General features: G+C 45.5%; 1 protein-coding gene across 3 annotated transcripts in view; it reads right to left on the bottom strand.

Moving 5' to 3' along the window:
* dop1a (DOP1 leucine zipper like protein A) overlaps positions 1–18,397 on the bottom strand; it is a 192,528-nt gene extending 174,131 nt beyond the window's left edge. The window contains exon 1 of one of the 3 annotated variants that reach the window (XM_059986598.1): positions 17,747–18,397. The gene's annotated coding sequence lies outside the window, so the exon portion shown is untranslated. The remainder of the gene's footprint in view (positions 1–17,746) is intronic. The other 2 variants (XM_059986596.1, XM_059986597.1) reach the window with 2 other exon arrangements.
* Between the last annotated feature and the right edge of the window lie 539 nt (positions 18,398–18,936).

Below are 18,936 nucleotides of genomic sequence, written 5' to 3'. Positions count from 1 at the left end.
TGCCTACATTACACCCTGGCCAGTTTACTGCGGCTGGCAGGGATCCCATCTCGGCAGTCGAACTAACACAACACAACACAAGGTGACACTGCTCACCATTGGCACTTGGAACGTGCGCACGCTATTGGGCAACCCCACAGCAAACAGACCAGAGAGAAGAACAGCCTTAGTTGCGAGAGAGCTTGCAAGATACAACATCGACATTGCAGCCCTGAGTGAGACTCGTCTTGCCAACGTAGGTCAGCTGACTGAAAGTGGTGGATACACTTTTCTGGAGCTGTCGCGGTACGATAAGCGTCGTGATGCTGGAGTTGGTTTCGCCGTCAGGAGTCACCTTGTTCGGAAACTTGCCAGTCTCCCCAAGGGTGTGAACAACCGGCTCATGACACTACAGCTTCTGCTACAGAACAGAAATCAAGCCACAATGACCAACCTGGACGAGACACAAGACAGGTTCTATGAAGAACTAGATGCCCTACTATCAGCAGTGAGCAGCACCGACAAGCTGTTCTTGCTCAGAGACTTCAATGCAAGAGCAAGGTGCTACTCTGCAGCCTGGTAGAGAGTCGTTGGGAGACATGGAGTGGGCAAATATGATAGCAACGGCCTTATCTTACTGAAGACCTGTGCAACACATGACCTCCCCATCACCAACACAACTTTCCGCCTGCCTACCCATAACAAGACCTCTTGGATGCTCGAAGCATTGGCATCTTATCAACTATGTCGTTGTCAGGAGAAAAGACAGGCAGGATGTCAGAGTGACCAAGGCCGTGTGTGGCGCTGACTGCTGGTCAGATCACAGGCTCAATGTCTCCAAAATGAAGCTCCGCATCAGACCCAAGAGGTGACCATAAGGAAGCAGGGATATGAAAAGAATCAGTGTGGCCAGGCTGAAGAACCGAAGCATAGCTTCAGCACTGGCTGAAGATTTAGAAACCAAGCTTGCTGACCCACACCTTGCAGGCAGCGCCGTGGATGACGGAGAACACTTCAGGGATGTCGTCCATTCATCTGCACTGAAGATGCTGGGACTCTCTCCCCGCAGGCAGCATGACTGGTTCGATGAGAATGATGAGGAGATACAGGTTCCACTTGTTGAAAAGCACCGCCTTCGTCGTGCCCATCAGAACGACCCATCATCAGCCGCCAAGAAAAATGCCTTGACCAGTGCTTGCAGGACAGACCAGAATAAACTGCGTAAAATGCAAGATACCTCGCTGAACGTCAAGGCAGGTGAAATACAGAGATCGGCTGACAGAAACGACTTGAAACAATTCTATGAAGCCCTCAACACTCTCTACGGACCTCAGTCTCTCTGGAGCTCCCCCCTCCCAAGTACAGATGGTACAACTCTCATTACAGAGAAGGCTCAGATCCTGCAGAGATGGGCTGAACACTTTGAAGTCGTCCTCAACCGACCATCATCTATTAACAATGAGGCAATAGACAGGAATCCCCAAGTCAACATCAACAGCGCCATGGTGACCCACCGGTAGTAGCTGAAGTCACGAAAGCTGTCAGCCAGCTATCCAGTGGCAAAGCCCCAGGGGTGGACACCATACCTGCAGAGATCTACAAAGCCAGTGGTCCTGTACATAGAGAAGCTCACCGAGTTGCTCCAGTCTTTTTGGAGGCAAGGATCCATTCCTCAGGAACTTAAAGGTGCATCCATCGTACACCTCAACAAGAGGAAGGGCCATCGGCAAGTATGCGACAACCAGCGAGGAATCTCGCTGCTCTCCATCGCAGGAAAAACTCTTGCAAGAGTCATGCTAAATCGTCTGGTCACTCACCTGGAGCTGGGCCTGCTGCCAGAGTCACAGTGTGGCTTTCACAAAGGTCGTGGGTCTATTGATATGAGTTTTGCCACGTGCCAGCTTCAGGAGGGGTGTCAGGAGCAGAACCGCGAACTCCACACAACTTCTGTTGACCTCGCGAAAGCCTTTGACACTGTCTGCCGACAAAGCCTGTGGAGGATCGTGTCAAAGTTCGGCTGCCCCGCCAAATTCATTCAGATGGTACGCCAGTTCCGTGATGACATGATGGCCACAGTGCATTCCCAATCACCAATGGCGTCAAACAGAGCTGTGTGCTCGACCCACACTGTTCAGCACGTTTACTGCCATGCAGAAAGATGCCTTCCAGGACAGTGATGCTAGAATCAGCCTCAGGTACAGAGTGGATGAGAAGCTCTTCAACCTGAGGAGACTTCAAGCTATTACCAAAGTGTTCTGAGAGACTTCCTCTTTGCCGATGACTACTGGCTCAGAGCCAGAGATGCAAGTCAATATGGACAAATTCTCCACGGCTTGTGACAACCTTGGACTCACCATCAACATCAAAAAGACCAAAGTCATGCACCAGCCTGCCCCTCATGCACCGTACACAGAACCCAAAATCACAATCAAAGGACAAAACTACAGGCAGTGGAGCAGTTTACTTACCGTGGCAGCACCCTCTCCCGAGCAGTGACTATTGATGCAGAGGTTACCTGCAGAATAGCAAAGGCAAGTTCTGCTTTCGGTAGACTGCGCTCAGCTGTATGGGAACATCGAGGAGTCAGCCCAGCAACAAAACTGAAGGTCTACAGTGCCGTGGCACTCACTCCCGTCCTGTACGCCTGTGAAACTTGGACTGTGTATCGAAGGCATACAAGACAACTCAACCGTTTTCACATAACCTGCCTTCGCAGAATATTAGGCATCAGATGGCAAGACAAAGTACCAGACACTGGAGTTCTGTCTAGAGCAAGTCTACCATCAGTCCACACACTGCCGATGAGAGCACAGACCCGGTAGGCAGATCATGTCATCCATATGCCAGACGAGCACATACCCAAGCAACTCCTTTTTGGGGAATTCTCTGCTGGAAGACGCTTGCCAGGAGGGCAGAAGAAACGTTACAAAGACACACACTAAAGGCCTCCCTGAAGTCGCTTGACGTAGACACGACCTCCTGGGGAATGCTGGCAGAAAACCGTCCTACCTGGTGCGGCCTCATTCACAAGGGCTGTCGAGCTCACGAAGCAAAGCGCATTGCTGAAGCACAACACAAGCACGAGCTGCGCAAGTCCAGAGCCACCAGCGCAACAACTGCAGTGTCTGCATAAGTCTGTCCAACATGTGCCAGGACATTCCGTGCACAAATTGGCCTGACCAGTATCTTTGGACACATCGCATCCAGACTCAAAGTGACTAATGGTGTCAAGGTCTTCATCAACGACAATGGACAAACCACTTACCCCTCTCACCATAAATACATGCTCTCCAGTTCTGGACATCTCAGCCCGAACAAGTAGGTGCTGGCTGTTGACTTGCATAATTTTAGAAACAGATGGAAATTTTTTTTTTTTTTTTACAAACTTCCATCAAATTCCTCCTCAGTCTTCATTGTTCTATAGCAGGGTTTCCCAACCTGGGGTCCATGGAACGCCCACAATACAGTGCCAAACATGTACTCACTTTAGAAATTACGTAGGGTTACCCATAGCCCTCGATTTTTCTAAGCTCCATGTACCTATCCAAAAGTCTCTTAAAAAACCTTATTGTATCTGCCTCCATCACCGTCACCTGCAGCCCATTCCACCACTCTCTGCGTAAAAAAATTTACTCCTGACATCTCCTCTGTACCTACTTCCAAGCACTTTAAAACTATTGCCTCTAGCGCTAGCCATTTCACTCCGCGACTCCCTGGTCCACACGTCCCTCCCCACGGATCTCCCACCTGGCACTTATCCCTGCAAGCAAAAATGCTACACCTGTCCCTACACCTCCTCTCTTACCACCATTCAGGGCCCCAAACAGTCCTTCCGGTGAGGCAACACCTCACTTCTGAGCTGTTGGGGTAATCTATTGCATCTGGTGCTCCCGGTGCGGCCTCCTCTACATCGGCAAGACCCGACGCAGATTGGGGGATCGCTTCGTTGAGCACCTCCGCTCCGTCTGCCACAACAGACAGGATCTCCAGGTTGCCAGCCACTTCAACTCTGCTTCACATTCCCAATCGGATATGTCCATACATGGCCTCCTCTACTGCCATGATGAGGCCAAACTCAGGTTGGAGGAGCAACACCTCATATACCGTCTGGGTAGTCTCCAGCTCCTTGGAATGAACATCGAATTCTCCAACTTCCAGTAATTCCTTCCCCCTCCCTTCTTCCATCCCAGTTTCACTCTGCCTCCTCCTCCAGCTGCCTATCACCTCCCTCATGGCTCCACCTCCTTCTACTACCCACAGTGCTTTCCCCTTACATTCCTTCTTCACCTTTCCTGCCTATCCCCTCCCCCACCCCTCTAATTGGTTTTCACCTGGCACCTACCAGCCTTCTCCTTCCCACCATCCCCCCACCTTCTTTATAGGGCCTCTGCCCCCTCCCACTTGAGTCCTGACGAAGGGTCTCGGCCTGAAACATTAACTGTTCGTTTACACGGATGCTGCCTGACCTGCTGAGTTCCTCCAGCATGTGTATGTGATCCTTGTACACCTCTTCTGCACCTTCTCCAAAGTCTCCATATCCTTATAATGACCTGACCAGAACTGAGTGCAATACTCTGAATGTGGCCGAATGAGAGGCTTTATGAAGCTGTAACATAAATCCATGACTCTTGAACTCAGTGCCTCAACTAAAGAAAGCAAGCATGCCATTTGCTTCTTTAGTACCTCATGCAGCCACTTTAGGGAGCCATGCACATGGACTCCAAGATTCTTCTGTATGTCAATGCTGTTAAGGATCCTGATATTAACAACGGGCTCTCTATTTTTAGGTGACTTTCCCAAAGTGCAGAAATTGACACTTTGGGAGATTCACTGAATTACAGCCAAGAATTGATTGAACTCCATCTGCCCTTATCTGTGTCCTGTTATATCCTTTGTCAATCTTTTACACAATCTACAACTCCCCAGTCTCAGCCACTTCCCCACGTTTTTATCCAAAACATCAGAGGCCCAGTACAGGTCCATGTGGAACACCACAAGTCACAGACCCCCCATGGGCAAGCCAGTTTGGATCCATTCAGCCAAGTCACTGGATTGTCCTGAATCCAATGTATCCTAATTTTCTGAAGACATAGAGAGATACAGACCTAATGTGAGAGATGGAAACCACGTAGAAAAGTCAGAATGGATGATCCGGGCTGAGGGTCCATTTCCATAGTGTACAACTCAGAGTTACAAAGCACAGAAAATGGCTTTCCCGACTAACTCATCCATGCCAACTTCCTGAGTTTGTTCCATATCATACTTATAAACCTCCAGAAGATCACTACTCCAGTGAGAATGAACCCAGCCCATCAAACCTCTCCTTACTGGTAAAGCTCTCTATTCCCGGATTGTCCTGGTGAATCTCTTCCGCATTCCTTCTAACATCATCACATCCTTGCAGGAGTGTGGCAACCAGAACTAATTACAGCCTGACCAATGTTTTGTACAACTGCGACATGGCCTCCTAATCCTTCTAGTCAAAGCCTCGGCCTCCGAAGGCAAGTATACCAAAATGCCCTCTTCACCACCCCATCCACTTGCACTGTCAATTTCAGGGAGCTACAAACTTGCACAATGCGTGTCACTGCCATTTACTGTCAATGTCCTATTGGTGCTGGATTTAATGAAGACTAGATGAAAGTTTAGATTAAGGGAAATGAGTAATTTGATTTAATAAACTATAATTCATTTCTTTCTCTACAAGTTTTTATACTCTGTGTCAAACATTTCCTCCCAGATTCCCTTTAGTTTTTCCTCTCATCCCTTGTTTTTGATAGCACTACCATGGGAAAATGATTCTAACCAACTATGCCTTCCATCAGGTATTTCATTATATAATGTACTTCATGCTCTAGAGAGAAAAAATCCCAGTCCATCCAATCCATGACTCAAGTCCTCGAATCAAGGCACAACAACGTAGTGAATCTCTACACTTCCTCCAGCACTTCCTGATGTCAGAAATGTTCAGGTCAAGTACTTGATTTCCCAACCTCAAACTTTGTCATTGGGACATAGTTAGGGAAGTGAGATCACAATTTATCACACATAGCAGAACATCTCAGAAAGTTAAGCAATTAAATTTATACATTTTTTTAAAAAAAGTTAAGCCAACCCACTTTACAGAAAAACAATTCTGATTTCTAGTTAAAAAGTATGCGCTTATTTCTAACAAAAACAATTTCACTAAATGGCTGGCGAATTGGCACAATGATTCAGATGCCGAGAACAGAAAAAAAACATGGCAACCTAGAATCCATTCAGAACCAAAAACAGAACCTTCTGGAAGAACTGAACAAGCAGGCGGCATCTTCGGAGACGGAGGCAGATTCAACTTTTTGGATTATTGGTTTTCATCAGAACCATGGCATTCACTTATGGTGCCTGACCCTTGGATTCTTTGGTGAAGTAAACCAAGCACTCACAGGTATGTAATCAGATAAAATATGACAGGGCTTCAAAAAAAGATGCCCAAAAAGCAACACGTGTTTGGAAATTAGCTTCTAACAGCATAGAAACAGGCTCCTTATCCATGATGACCATCGGGTATATATCTATACAAAAAAAACCTGAAAACATCACAACGCTGGAACTAATCAGAGCGTCACACAATACTTGTAGAGGGGGGAACAGAACTCAAATGACAGCGGGTGCCTGAACAACCTGGTGACCATGTGGGTTTCCTCCCACGTTCGAAGGAAGTACGGGTTAGTAAGTTAGATGGTCTCCTGGGTGTAATCTCGCGGTGCGGGCTTGTTGGGACGGAAGGCCTTGTTACCACACTGCATCTCTAAATGAATTAAACTAACGTTGAATGAAAATTCAATGCCATTAAACAGAAGCCGAATAAAAGACTGGATTAAGAGAAAAATATAAAAATAAGATTTATTTTAAATAATAATTAAACCTTAAAGGGATGAGACTGTATTTGTATTTCATTTCTAGTGTCAGAAAGGTTGAATCAGAATCAGGTTTACTGTCACAGACATACGTTGTGAAACATTACTTTGTGGCAGCAGTACAGTGCGATGCATTAAAAAATTATAAGTTACAATAAGAAATATTAAAAACTGAATGAGTAGTGCAAGAAGAGAGCAAAATAGTGAGGTAGTGCTCATGGGTTGGGGCATTGTCCATTCTGAAATCTGATGGCAGAAGGGAAGAAGCTGTTCCTAAAATGTAGTGACATCAGCATTTAACGTTACCAGACTGTGAGTGATTTTAATATTTCATTTCATCGCTCTGGTGAAGTAGAAAGTTTCGACACACTCAATTCACCACGAATAGAGAGCTGGAAAAAGAGAGGCAATTCTGCAACGTTAATAGCAGTCAGTAAGTGCCATGTGTGCTGGTCTGAAAATGGGGCTTTCACACTTAAATAAACAGGAGTTATCAGCCTTGTAACACTGACATCAGTTTTCGAGCTGGTATATTTTTATTTCTCAACTTCATCCAAATGAAGAAAAGTGCCACAGTGCCTTGAGTCATTCCTTCCTCACCGCATTGCTTGCCAAACATGACAGAAGAGTTTGTGACCAAACCATCGCTGTTTGCTTGTTCTGTTTTGGTGCCAGCCTTGCGCTCATCTGTCAGACCCTTCTTCTTCAGCAAAGAGGTCACGAGTTCGAATCTCGCATAGGGATTTGATCCCAGAACAATACTTAGTAGAAGAATACAGAAGTTCTCCTTAGGGCCTTGTGAATTTTTTTTCACTTCACACCCACAAACAACAGATTGCCTGCTCACCACCTTGTGTTATTTATGAATCTATGCTGCTTGCTAATCAGCTGCTGCATTTCCCCACAGTACAGTAGCATTACTGCATTTGACCAGCATTTCAGTGACCAAAAGATGCTTTGGGATGTCCTGCCTTCATGAAAGGTATTTCCAATGCAGACCTTACCTTTGGCCTCCAAAGTCTTCTCACTCAGTCCAAACTGCAAGGAGTGAGAGCAGAACAACACAAGAAAGGGCTTCCAGATCAGAATCAGAATTAGGTTTAATTAATATTTATATAAATCAGAAGAGAAAAAGATATTCCTAAATTGTTGAGTTTGTGTCTTCAGGCTCCTGTACTTCCTGTACCAATGAGAAGGCAGCCTAGGTGATGGGGGTCCTTGATTGTGCCTTACTGAAGGAATCTTCTCCTTCATTAAGGAAGGCACAAGTTTGAATCTCGCACAGGGATTTGATCCCAAAGCATTAGTTGGTAGAAGAATACAGAAGTTCTCCCGGGTGCCTTTTTGAGCATTGCTTCTGGAAGATGTCCTAGAGAGGCTAGAGCCCATGATGGAACTAAGTTTATAAGTGTCTGTAGCTTACTTCAATCCTGTGCAGTAGATACCTGCCCTACCTCCATACCAAACGGTGATGCAGCCAGCAAGAATGTTCTCCATGGTACATCTGTAGAAATTTGCCAGTGTCTTTGGTGACAGACCAAATCTTCTCAAACTTTGATAACTGCTCCATCAAAGATATTACAAATATAAACTAAGTTGCATGATAGTGCACAAATCACCCACCGAGTTATAGTGCCATAGGATTATAAACCCACGTCTTTCTTCCCAATTATTTGGCTGTAAAACAGATACATTGGAGGGCATCAGCCACCCAAGAATAAACTTGAAGTTGGCTGCATCATAACAGTCAACTAGTTGTAGGAGAAACAGGAGAGAAGGGGACAGAAGATGGTGGGCAGGTTGGAATTCCAGTCAGACCCATCCACATTTCTTGTCGATTTAGAATTCAAAACAATGTATATTACAACAATCCCTTCAGCTGCTGATAAGAGTGCAGATGCTGACGATCTAAACTAAAAACAGGAACTATTTAAAATGGTTAGCTGCTCAAAACAGCATCTACAGAGAAAGAAAGAAGAGTGAAGCTTTCAGGTCAATAACCTTCCGTCAGCGTTGGGTGAGGAAAGGTCCAAGTCGCAGAGAAGGTGCTGGTGATGCGGTGCGGGGATGGACAGAACAGAAGCAATGTCTATGGTCAGGTGAAGAGACTGAGAGAAGGTAGTGAAAGCTCCTTCAATGCAGTTGATCTGTCTGAAGGAGATACAGGTAGGAGGTACATGAGAGAGAAAAGCTGCTGCAAAAATGAGGTATTCGTTGTTGCTGGATATCTGAAACAAACACGAGAATGTCTGCAGATGCGGGAAATCCAAAAACAACACAAACAAAATGCTGGAGGAACTCAACAGGTCAGGCAGCATCTATGGAAAGGAGTAAACAGTCAATATTTCCAGCTGAGACCCTTCAGGACTGAGTAGGAAAGAGGAAGATGCGAGAATAAAAGGGGGGGGAGGGGAAAGAGGCTAGCTGGAAGATGATAGGTAAAGCCAGGTGGGTGGGAAAGGTCACAAGTTGGAAAATAAAGAATCTGACAGGAGAGTAGAGTGGACAATAGGAGAAAGGGAAAGAGGAGGGGACCCAGGGGAAAAGAATAGGCAGGTGAGAAGAAGTAAAGATCAGAGTGGGAAATAGAGGAGGGAGGGAGGGAAATTTGTTCAATGGAAAGAGAAATCGATATTCATACCATGAGGTTGGATACCACCCAGACAGAATACAGGGTATTGCTATACGCTCTGAGCATGGCCTCCGCTTCTAACACTCTGGAAATACACTACAGATCAGGCAGCAACTGTGGAGACACTTTTGCATTCTGCACTGTGTCTTGTTACTTCAGCAACTTCTTCGATGTACTTGTTCTTTACCCTCAATTCTCAGTCATCTCTGTTTATCCATACTTGCTTTAGACAACCATCACCTTCAGATGGCACCTCCGCCCTTCTGCTTCATTCTATCCCATGCTCTGTCTGACCCACCCACTTCTTTACTTAAAATACGACTTCCACCTTGTCCCAGAGCTGATGAAAGTCCATCACAGCTCAGGGACAGGATTGGTTACTTCAAGTGCCGGGTTTTAGATGTTTCAGAAAGGACAGGGAGGCAGGCAAAAGAGCTGGGGGCGTGGCACTGTTGATCAGAGATAGTGCCATGGCTGCAGAAAGGGTGGATGCCATGGAGGGATTGTCTACGGAGTCTTTGTGGGTGGAGGCTAGGAACAGGAAGGGGTCAATAACTTTACTAGGTGCTTTTTATACGCCGCCTAATAGTAACAGGGATATTGAGGAGCAGATAGGGAAACAGATCCTGGAAAGGAGTAATAATACCTGTTATGATGGGAGATTTAATTTCCCAAATATCGATTGGCATCTCCCTAGAGCAAGGAGTTTAGATGGGGTGGAGTTTGTTAGGTGTGTTCAGGCAGGTTTCTTGACACAATATGTAGATAAGCCTACAGGAGGAGAGGCTGTACTTGATTTGGTATTGGGAAATGAACCTGGTCAGGTGCCAGATCTCTCAGTAGGAGAGCATCTTAGAGATAGTGATCATAATTCTATCTCCTTTACAATAGCATTGGAGAGAGACTGGAACAGACAAGTTAGAAAAGCATTTAATTGGAGTAAGGGGAATTATGAGGCTATCAGACAGGGAATTGGAGGCTTAAGTTGGAAACAGATGTTCTCAGGGAAAAGTACAGAAGAAATGTGGCAAATATTCAGGGGATATTTGTGTAGAGCTCTGTACAGGCACGTTCCAATGAGACAGGGAAGTTGTGGTAGGAAACAGGAACTGTGGTGTACAAAGGCTGTAATAAATCTAGTCAAGAAGAAAAGCTTACAAAAGGTTTAGAGAGCTAAGTAATGTTAGAGATCTAGAAGATTATAAGGCTACCAGGAAGGAGCTTAAGAAGGAAATTAGGAGAGCCAGAAAGGGCCATAAGAAGGCCTTGGCGAGCAGAATTAAGGAAAACCCCAAGGCATTCTACAAGTAAGTGAACAGCAAGAGGATAAGACGTGAAACAATAGGACCTATCAATTGTGACAGTGGGAAAGTGTGTATGGAATTGTAGGAAATAGCAGAGGTACTTAATGAATACTTTGATTCAGTATTCACTATGGAAAAGGATCTTAGTGATTGTAGTGATGACTTGCAGCAGATTGAAAAGTTTGAGCATGTAGATATTAAGAAAGAGGATGTGCTGGAGCTTTTGGAAAGCATCAAGTTGGATAGGTCACCTGGACCGGATGAGATGTACCCCAGGCTACTGTGGGAGGCGAGGGAGGAGATTGCTGAGTCTCCGGCGATGATCTCTACATCATCAATGGAGACGGGAGAGGTTCCCGAGGATTGGAGGGTTGCAGATGTTGTTCCTTTATTCAAGAAAGGGAGTAGGGATAGCCCAGGAAATTATACACCAGAGAGTCTTACCTCAGTGGTTGGTAAGTTGATAGAGAAGATCCTGAGAGACAGGATTTATGAACATCTGGAGAGGTATAATATGATTAGGAGTAGTCAGCAAAACTGGGCTGAGAAGTGACAGATGGATTTCAACCCAGATAAGTGTGAGGTGGTTCATTTTGGTAGGTCAAATATGATGGCAGAATATAGTATTAATGGTAAGACTCCTGGCAGTGTAGAGGATCAGAGGGATCTTGGGGAGCATCCATAGGACGCTCAAAGCAGCTGCGCAGGTTGACTCTGTGGTTTAGAAGGCGTATTGTGTATTGGCCTTCATCAATCTTGGGATTGAATTTAGGAGCCGAGAGGTAATGTTGCAGCTGTATAGGTCCCTGGTTAGACCCCACATGGAGTACTGTGCTCAGTTCTGGTCACCTCACTACAGGAAGGATGTGGAAACCATAGAAAGGGTGCAGAGGAGATTTACAAGGATGTTGCCTGGATTGGGGAGCATGCCTTATGAGAATAGGTTGTGTGAACTCAGCCTTTTCTCCTTGGAGAGACAGAGGATGAGAGGTGACTTGATAGAGGTGTACAAGATGACGAGAGGCATTGATCGTGTGGCTAGTCAGAGGCTTTTTCCCAGGGCTGAAATGGTTGCCACAAGAGAGCACAGGTTTAAGGTGCTGGGGAGTAGGTACAGAGGAGATGTCAGGGGTAAGTTTTTTTTTTAAAATGTCGAGAGTGGTGAGTGTGTGGAATGGGCTACTGGCAACGGTGGTAGAGGCGGATATGATTGGGTCTATTAAGAGGCTTTTAGATAGGTACATGGAGCTTAGTAAAATAGAGGGCTATAGGTAAGCCTAGTAATTTTTAAGGTAGGAACATGCTCAGCACAGCTTTGTGGGCCGAAGGGCCTGTACTGTGCTGTAGGTTTTCTATGTTTCTATCAGTCTGAGATATTAACTGCCTGTCTCTCTCTGCATAGATGTTGCCTAACCTGCTCTGCACCTCAGCGGCTGGAAGTGCAAGACAAGGAAACACAACTGTACATGTTGTACAGGGAATTCCCACTTTTTATCAACAAGCAGTGTTGCTTCTCCACATACCTTCAACGAAAAATCGGATATCAGAGTAAGTACCGGAACAATACTGTAAGATAAGCAGAATGTAATGAACCACACTACCAGAATGAACTTATACCCTCCACATTATATTTCTGATTGAAGAAATATCCAAAATATCTCTGATCAGGAGCACAGTTAAGACCTTTCTTTTCAGTGTGTCTTTTTTCCAGGGTAGGAAAATCTAAAACCAAAAGACGTGCATTAAAGGTGAGAGGGAAAAGATTAAAAGGGATCTGAGGGGTAACTTTTCAATCAAAGGCTGGTGGGTACATGGGACGAGCTGTCAGAGGAAATGCTGGCGGCAGGTACAATGATCAGGGGGCATGAAGTGTGTGCAGTTACCATTACTAGAGAGAAGGCTCGTGGGAAGCTGAAAGGTCTGAAGGCAGGTAAATCACCTGGACTAGATGGTGTACGCCCCAGCGTTCTGAAAGAGGTGGCTGAAGAGATCGTGGAAGCATTAGTAATGATCTTTCAAGAATCACTAGATTCTGGAATGGTTCCAAAGAACTGGAACATTGCAAATGTTACTCCACTCTTTAAGAAGAGAGAGAGAAGCAGAGGAAAGGAAACTAAAGGCCAGTTAGTCTGACCTCAGTGGTTGGGAAGATGTTGGAGTCTATTATTATGGATGAGGTCTCAGGATACTTGGAGTCACATAATAAAGTAGGCCATAGTTAGCATGGTTTCCACAAGGGAAAATCTTGCCTGATAAATCTATTGGAATTCTTTGGAAAAAGTAACAAGCAAGATAGACAAAGGAGAATGGTTTGATGTTATGTGCTTGGATTTTCAGAAGGCCTTTAACAAGATGCCAAATGAGGTTGCTTGACAAGTTAAGAGTCCATTTACAGGAAAGATTCTAACATGGATAAAGCAGTGGCTGATTAGCAGGAGGCAAAGAGTGAAAATAAAAGGAGCCTTTTCTGGTTGGTTGTCAGTGGCAACTGATGTTCAACAGAGATCTGTGTTGGGACTGCTTCTTTTTATGTTATATGTCAATGAATTGGATGACAGATTTGATGGCTTTGTTGCAAAGTTTGCGGACGGTAGAGGATGGGGCAAGATAGATAGAGGGGCAAGTAGTTTTGAGGAAGCAGAGAGGCTACAGAACGACTTAGACAGATTAGGAGAATGGACAAAGAAGTGACAGATGGAATAGTGTTGGGAAGTGTATGGTCATGCACTTTGGTAGAGGAAATGAAAGGGCTAACTATTTTCAAAACAGAGCGAAAATTCAAAAACCTGAGGCACAAAATGACTTGGAAATCCTTATGCAGGATTCCCTAAAGGTTAATTTGCAGGTTGAGTCAGTGGAGAGGAAGGCAAATGCGATGTTAGCATTCATTTCAAGAGGATAAGAATATAAAAGCAAGGATGTAATATTGAGGCTTTATAAAGCACTAGTGAGGCCTCACTCGGAGCATTGTGAGCAGTTTTGGGCCCCTTATCTTAGAAAGGATGTGCTGACACTTTTGAAGCTTCGAAGGAGATTCACAGAAATTATTACAGGATTGAATGGCATGTCATATGAACGGAGTTTTAATAGCCTGTAGTCATTAGAAATTCAGAAGAATGAATGGTGACTGAATTGAAAGGTATTGAATGGTGAAAGGTCTCGATAGAGTGGGGTAAGGATGGTGGGAGAGTCTAAGACCAGAAGATACAGCCTCAGAATAGAGGGGCGTCCTTTTAGAACTGAGATGAGGAGATATTTCTTTAGCCAGAGAGTGGTAAATCTGTGGAATTCATTGCCACATGTGGCTGTGGAAGCCAAGACTTTATGTGTATATAAGGCAGAGGTTGATAGATTCTTGATTGGCCAGGGCATGAAAGGATACAGGGAGAATTCTGCTCCTACATCTTATGGTCTACAACGTTTAAAAGACATTTGGACAAGTGCATGGATATGAAATGTTTACAGCAGGGGGTTCCAAACTGGGGTCCAGAGACCCTTTGGTTAAAAGTACATTTATTATCAAAGTATGTATACACTATACAACCCTGAGATTTGTCTCCTAACAAAGAAACCCAGAAGAACTCATTAAAAAAAAGACTGTCAAACACCCAGTGTGCAGAGAAGGAAAAAAAAAACAAATGATGCAAACAATAAATACAAGCAAATCGCATTCTGAACTGAAGTTGACAAAGACGGTCTGTCCACAGACCCTCAGTTCAGCAGAGAGCAGAGCAGTGAGCTGAACTGGTCCGTCCCTCACCTCAGGGCCCGACAAATCTAGCCCAGCGCCGAAATCATCATCCAAACATCGGGTTCTGTCATTCCAATACGCTAATGGTAGGGGTCCACAGCATAAAAAAGGTTGGGAACCCCCGGTTGAAGGAGATACAGCCCAAACACAGGCAAATGGGACCAGCTCATATAGACATCCTAGTCAGTGTGGAGGGCTGAAGCGAAAGGCTGCTTCTGTGCTGTATAACTGTGATTCTGAGTACAGTGGCTGCACAAAGTAACTGGAAGTTTAGCAACCCCAGTCTTGAAAATAATCTGGGTACATCAGGGTTGTTTCCAAAATACGTCTGGTGGGTCAAATGACAGAACACAATGGAAAAGAGAAAGGAAAGCACAGATGGTAATTTCAATGAACAGGCATTCTTCATCCCTTCAGCCAGGACTGTTTGTACCCTGCAGTTTTGTTAAGGTACAGCTGCACAATGCATCCTGTTCGAAACAACCAAGCTGAGCAATCGTAAAGACCACTGGGTTCTATGTTGCAAATGCACGACGTGCTGGACGTAGTATGTGATATTACCCTGCCTTCTGAACACACCTTCTCACTGCTGAAAGATTTCACTAATCAAGAAAACATAAAAATTGCTGAAGAAAATGAAACTCATTTGACACGGTCAGAACACCTGTGGTGCTGAACTGGCAGAGTTTTCCAAACTGTTGTATGTTGTTCCCTCACACACTTCTCAGCCATTTATGTTAATTACTTTTTCAAGTTGTTATATCATATTATTATAAAAGTTACAGTGAACCAGCTAAGGGGATCACTCACTACATTCACTTGCCCCATCATCGAAAGGTTCCCTCGACCAATGATCTCACTTCAGGGACTCTTTATCTCATGTTCTTGTTATTTATTACTATTTATTTATATTTGTATTTGCACAGTTTGCGGTCTTCTACACTTGTATAGATTTGCTGAGTGTGCCCACAGGCTTGAGTATGGTGCTATCTATACACTTTGATAATAAATGTACTTTGAAGTAGAAAGGGAATAAAAGAACAGGGGCCCCAGTGAGCAGAGTGTGGGAACAGGGGCCCCAGTGAGCAGAGTGTGGGAACAGGGGCCCCAGTGAGCAGAGTGTGGGAACAGGGGCCCCAGTGAGCAGAGTGTGGGAACATGGGCCCCAGTGAGCAGAGTGTGGGAACAGGGGCCCCAGTGAGCAGAGTGTGGGAACAGGGGCCCCAGTGAGCAGAGTGTGGGAACAGGGGCCCCAGTGAGCAGAGTGTGGGAACAGGGGCCCCAGTGAGCAGAGTGTGGGAACAGGGGCCCTGGTGAATAAGAATGTGGGAATATCACCTGATAAACAGATGCCAAACCTTTTGGGATTTCCAGCATATTACTGGAGTTTTACTGCAACAACCTCTCTGTCCATTCAAAACTTCTATAGTTGTACCTTGGAGAGCATTCTGACAGGCTGCATCACTGTCTGGTATGGAGGGGCTACTGAACAGAACCAGAAAAAGCTGCAGAAGGTTGTAAATCTAGTCACCTCCATCTTGGGCACTAGCCTACAAAGTACCCAGGACATCTTCAGGGAGCGGTGTCTCAGAAAGGCAGCGTCCATTATTAAGGACCTCCAGCACCCAGGGCATGCCCTTTTCTCACTGTTACCATCAGGTAGGAGGTACAGAAACCTGAACACGCACACTCAGCAATTCAGGAACAGCTTCTTCCTCTCTGCCATCCAATTCTTAAATGGACAATGAACCTTTGGATACTACGTCACTTTTTTAAACATATAAGTAATTGATTTATTTATTATTTTTCTCTCTCTGCTAGATTATGTATTGCATTGAACTGCTGCTGCTGCCAAGTTAACAAATTTCACGTCACAAGCCAGTGATAATAACCCTGATCCTGATGACAAGCAGTTTACTGACTTCTATAATCAACTTCTAAAATAATCTTGGGAACAAGATAACTCTCAAAACCATCAGAATTAGGGACGATTGCTTTACTAACTTCAAAGTTTCATCAGTTGTCAGCTTGTAGTGTCTGTTGACTTTTAACGCCTATACTGTGAATGACGATTGGATTTCTTACTTGTAAAATCAAATTACCAAATTCAAAGGCAACACTCCTGATGAAGGGTTTCGGCCCGAAACATCGTCACTACCTCCTCCCATAGATGCAGTCTGGCCTGCTGAGTTCTGCCAGCACTTTGTGCTTTTAGAGATTACCAAATGGTCATTATCAGTAACTGCTACTTATTTCTGTATAAAAGCCACATCTCTGTCCAGACTTCAGAACAGTGTGGTGATGAGAGGGGTCATACTGTTCTCCGTGAACACAAAATATGTTATAATTGAGAGATGAGTGGTTGTGTTCAAAGTCCAGTTGATCCGTGTCGTCACTGGCTATCTAACTTATTCCCTATTGGGAAAATATCTCCAGCCTATGCTGCTGTTGCAAGTGATGACAATGAACTTGATTTCGACCCTATCCAATCTCTCCTGTCCCGGTAACATCCCTGTGAATCCTCTCTGCACCCTTAAAATGGGTGACACACAAACCTAACAAGAGAAAACACTGCCTCTGACTGCCAGGAATGAACAATAGATTCTAATACTAACCATCCATCCGTGCCAACGGGAAATGATGCCATCTGAGCTTTTACTGACTCAACAGTGAGATTAAGGTGGCACGTGGACAGGAGGTCAATCCAGGATCAGAAACTGAAACGGATCTAGCTCAAACAGAATGCTGAAGTGAAAGGAACTCGTCAAAACTAACACACAAAAAGAATGCAGGGGCGGGGAATCACACAGATTGTGAGCAAAAATGGAAACCAAATCCCATTTAATCTCTCTGAGGTATATATGAACATCTGCTTGTGAATTGTAAATGTCAAAAAGAGAGTCTATAAGCAAAGGTTTGTCTTCTTAACTGTCATAGTGTTTTTATAATTTGATTTTACTGATTTAGAGATACAGCAAGGAATAGGCCCTTCTGATCCAATGAGCCACATCACCCAGCATTTAAACCTAGCCTACTCAAAGGACAATTACCCTCCTAACTGAGCAAGGTAACCCGGGGCTGGAATTGAACTCCACACTCTGGAGGGGCCAGAGCTGTAAAAACTGCTACGCCACCGTGGCATGCAGGAGGCAGAAGGCTTGACAAGAGATGAGGCGCTTACCTACCACCGCCAAGGTGCTGCCCGTTGCCAGCTCACTGCCCCATCCCACCATCACAGAAACAACTGATGGCAGTCACATCTTGTCCACCGTTTGATCAAACAGCTGGCTGTGGCCAGGCCGGGCCAAACTGAAATCGTGGGGATTCAGGAGACTCTTCCCGCAGCCATACAAATCCAGCAGCAAATGACCCAGTCGTAAACGTGTCGCCCCAAACAACAATAACCCAGTGACAATGACCCGGCGGTAATCCAGTACACAGCGAAACTTCAGTGGACAAGAATCCGTAATAATCCAGCCGACAATTCCAGTATGTGTGATAATCCAGCTAGACTACAATGATTCAATGGACAATTTGATGGTACCCTAATGCAAAGGTATTCTGTGGATAATCCGGCGGATGTGGTGGAACTGGCGATAGCACAGTGCAGAATACCCAGAGCTGATCCAGCCTCGGGCTCAGGTGTCCTGTGGTTAATCCAGAGTGCTGTTAATCGATGGACAGGTACCCCGAGGTCGATTCAGGGGACCGCTACCTTGGACAGTCGGTGATCGCTCCACAGGCTGCCCGGGGGGAGAGGAGGGAGGTTCCGCCGGCTCCGGGAACCGGGAGATCGGACAGCCCAGCCTGACCCGGTCCGCACGGTCCGCACGGTCCGCACGCTACCCAGGCGGCAGCGCGGGTGGTGCGCCGCTCCCGAACCGTCCCCGGAACACGCACTCCGCACGCTTGGTTCCCCCCGTGGCCTCTTCGGCCTCCGACACCGGGATCGAACATCAGGGGGTCCCGCAATCCCACTTATATTCTCTTTCACTTACGCACTCATTCCCCCAGAGGAGACAGACCATCACAGACACCAGCCCTTCAGCTTCATGGTGTTCCAAACTAATTACAGTAGTAACTAAAAGCCGACTGAACTAGTCCCAGCTGCCTACACGTTTTTTAGAGATTGGTAACAGGCCCTCCTAGCCCAACGAGCCTGTGCTCCCTAATTACGCCTATGTGACCAATTGGCCTACAAACCCACAAGTCTTTAGAATGTGGGAGGAAACTGGAGCACCCAGTGGAAACCTACACAGTCATGGGGAGAACATACGCGCTCCTTGCAGAGAGCAGTGGGAATTGAAGCCAGCTTGCTGGCACTGTAATATTGTTACCTTGACCATTAAGCTTCCTAAACAATGTTAAAAT

The sequence above is a fragment of the Hypanus sabinus genome, chromosome 12, assembly GCF_030144855.1.
Source record: "Hypanus sabinus isolate sHypSab1 chromosome 12, sHypSab1.hap1, whole genome shotgun sequence".
NCBI classification, from domain to species: Eukaryota; Metazoa; Chordata; class Chondrichthyes; order Myliobatiformes; family Dasyatidae; genus Hypanus; species Hypanus sabinus.
Note: the sequence above shows the minus strand (reverse complement) of the source record. Positions and strands in the feature narration are given on the sequence as shown.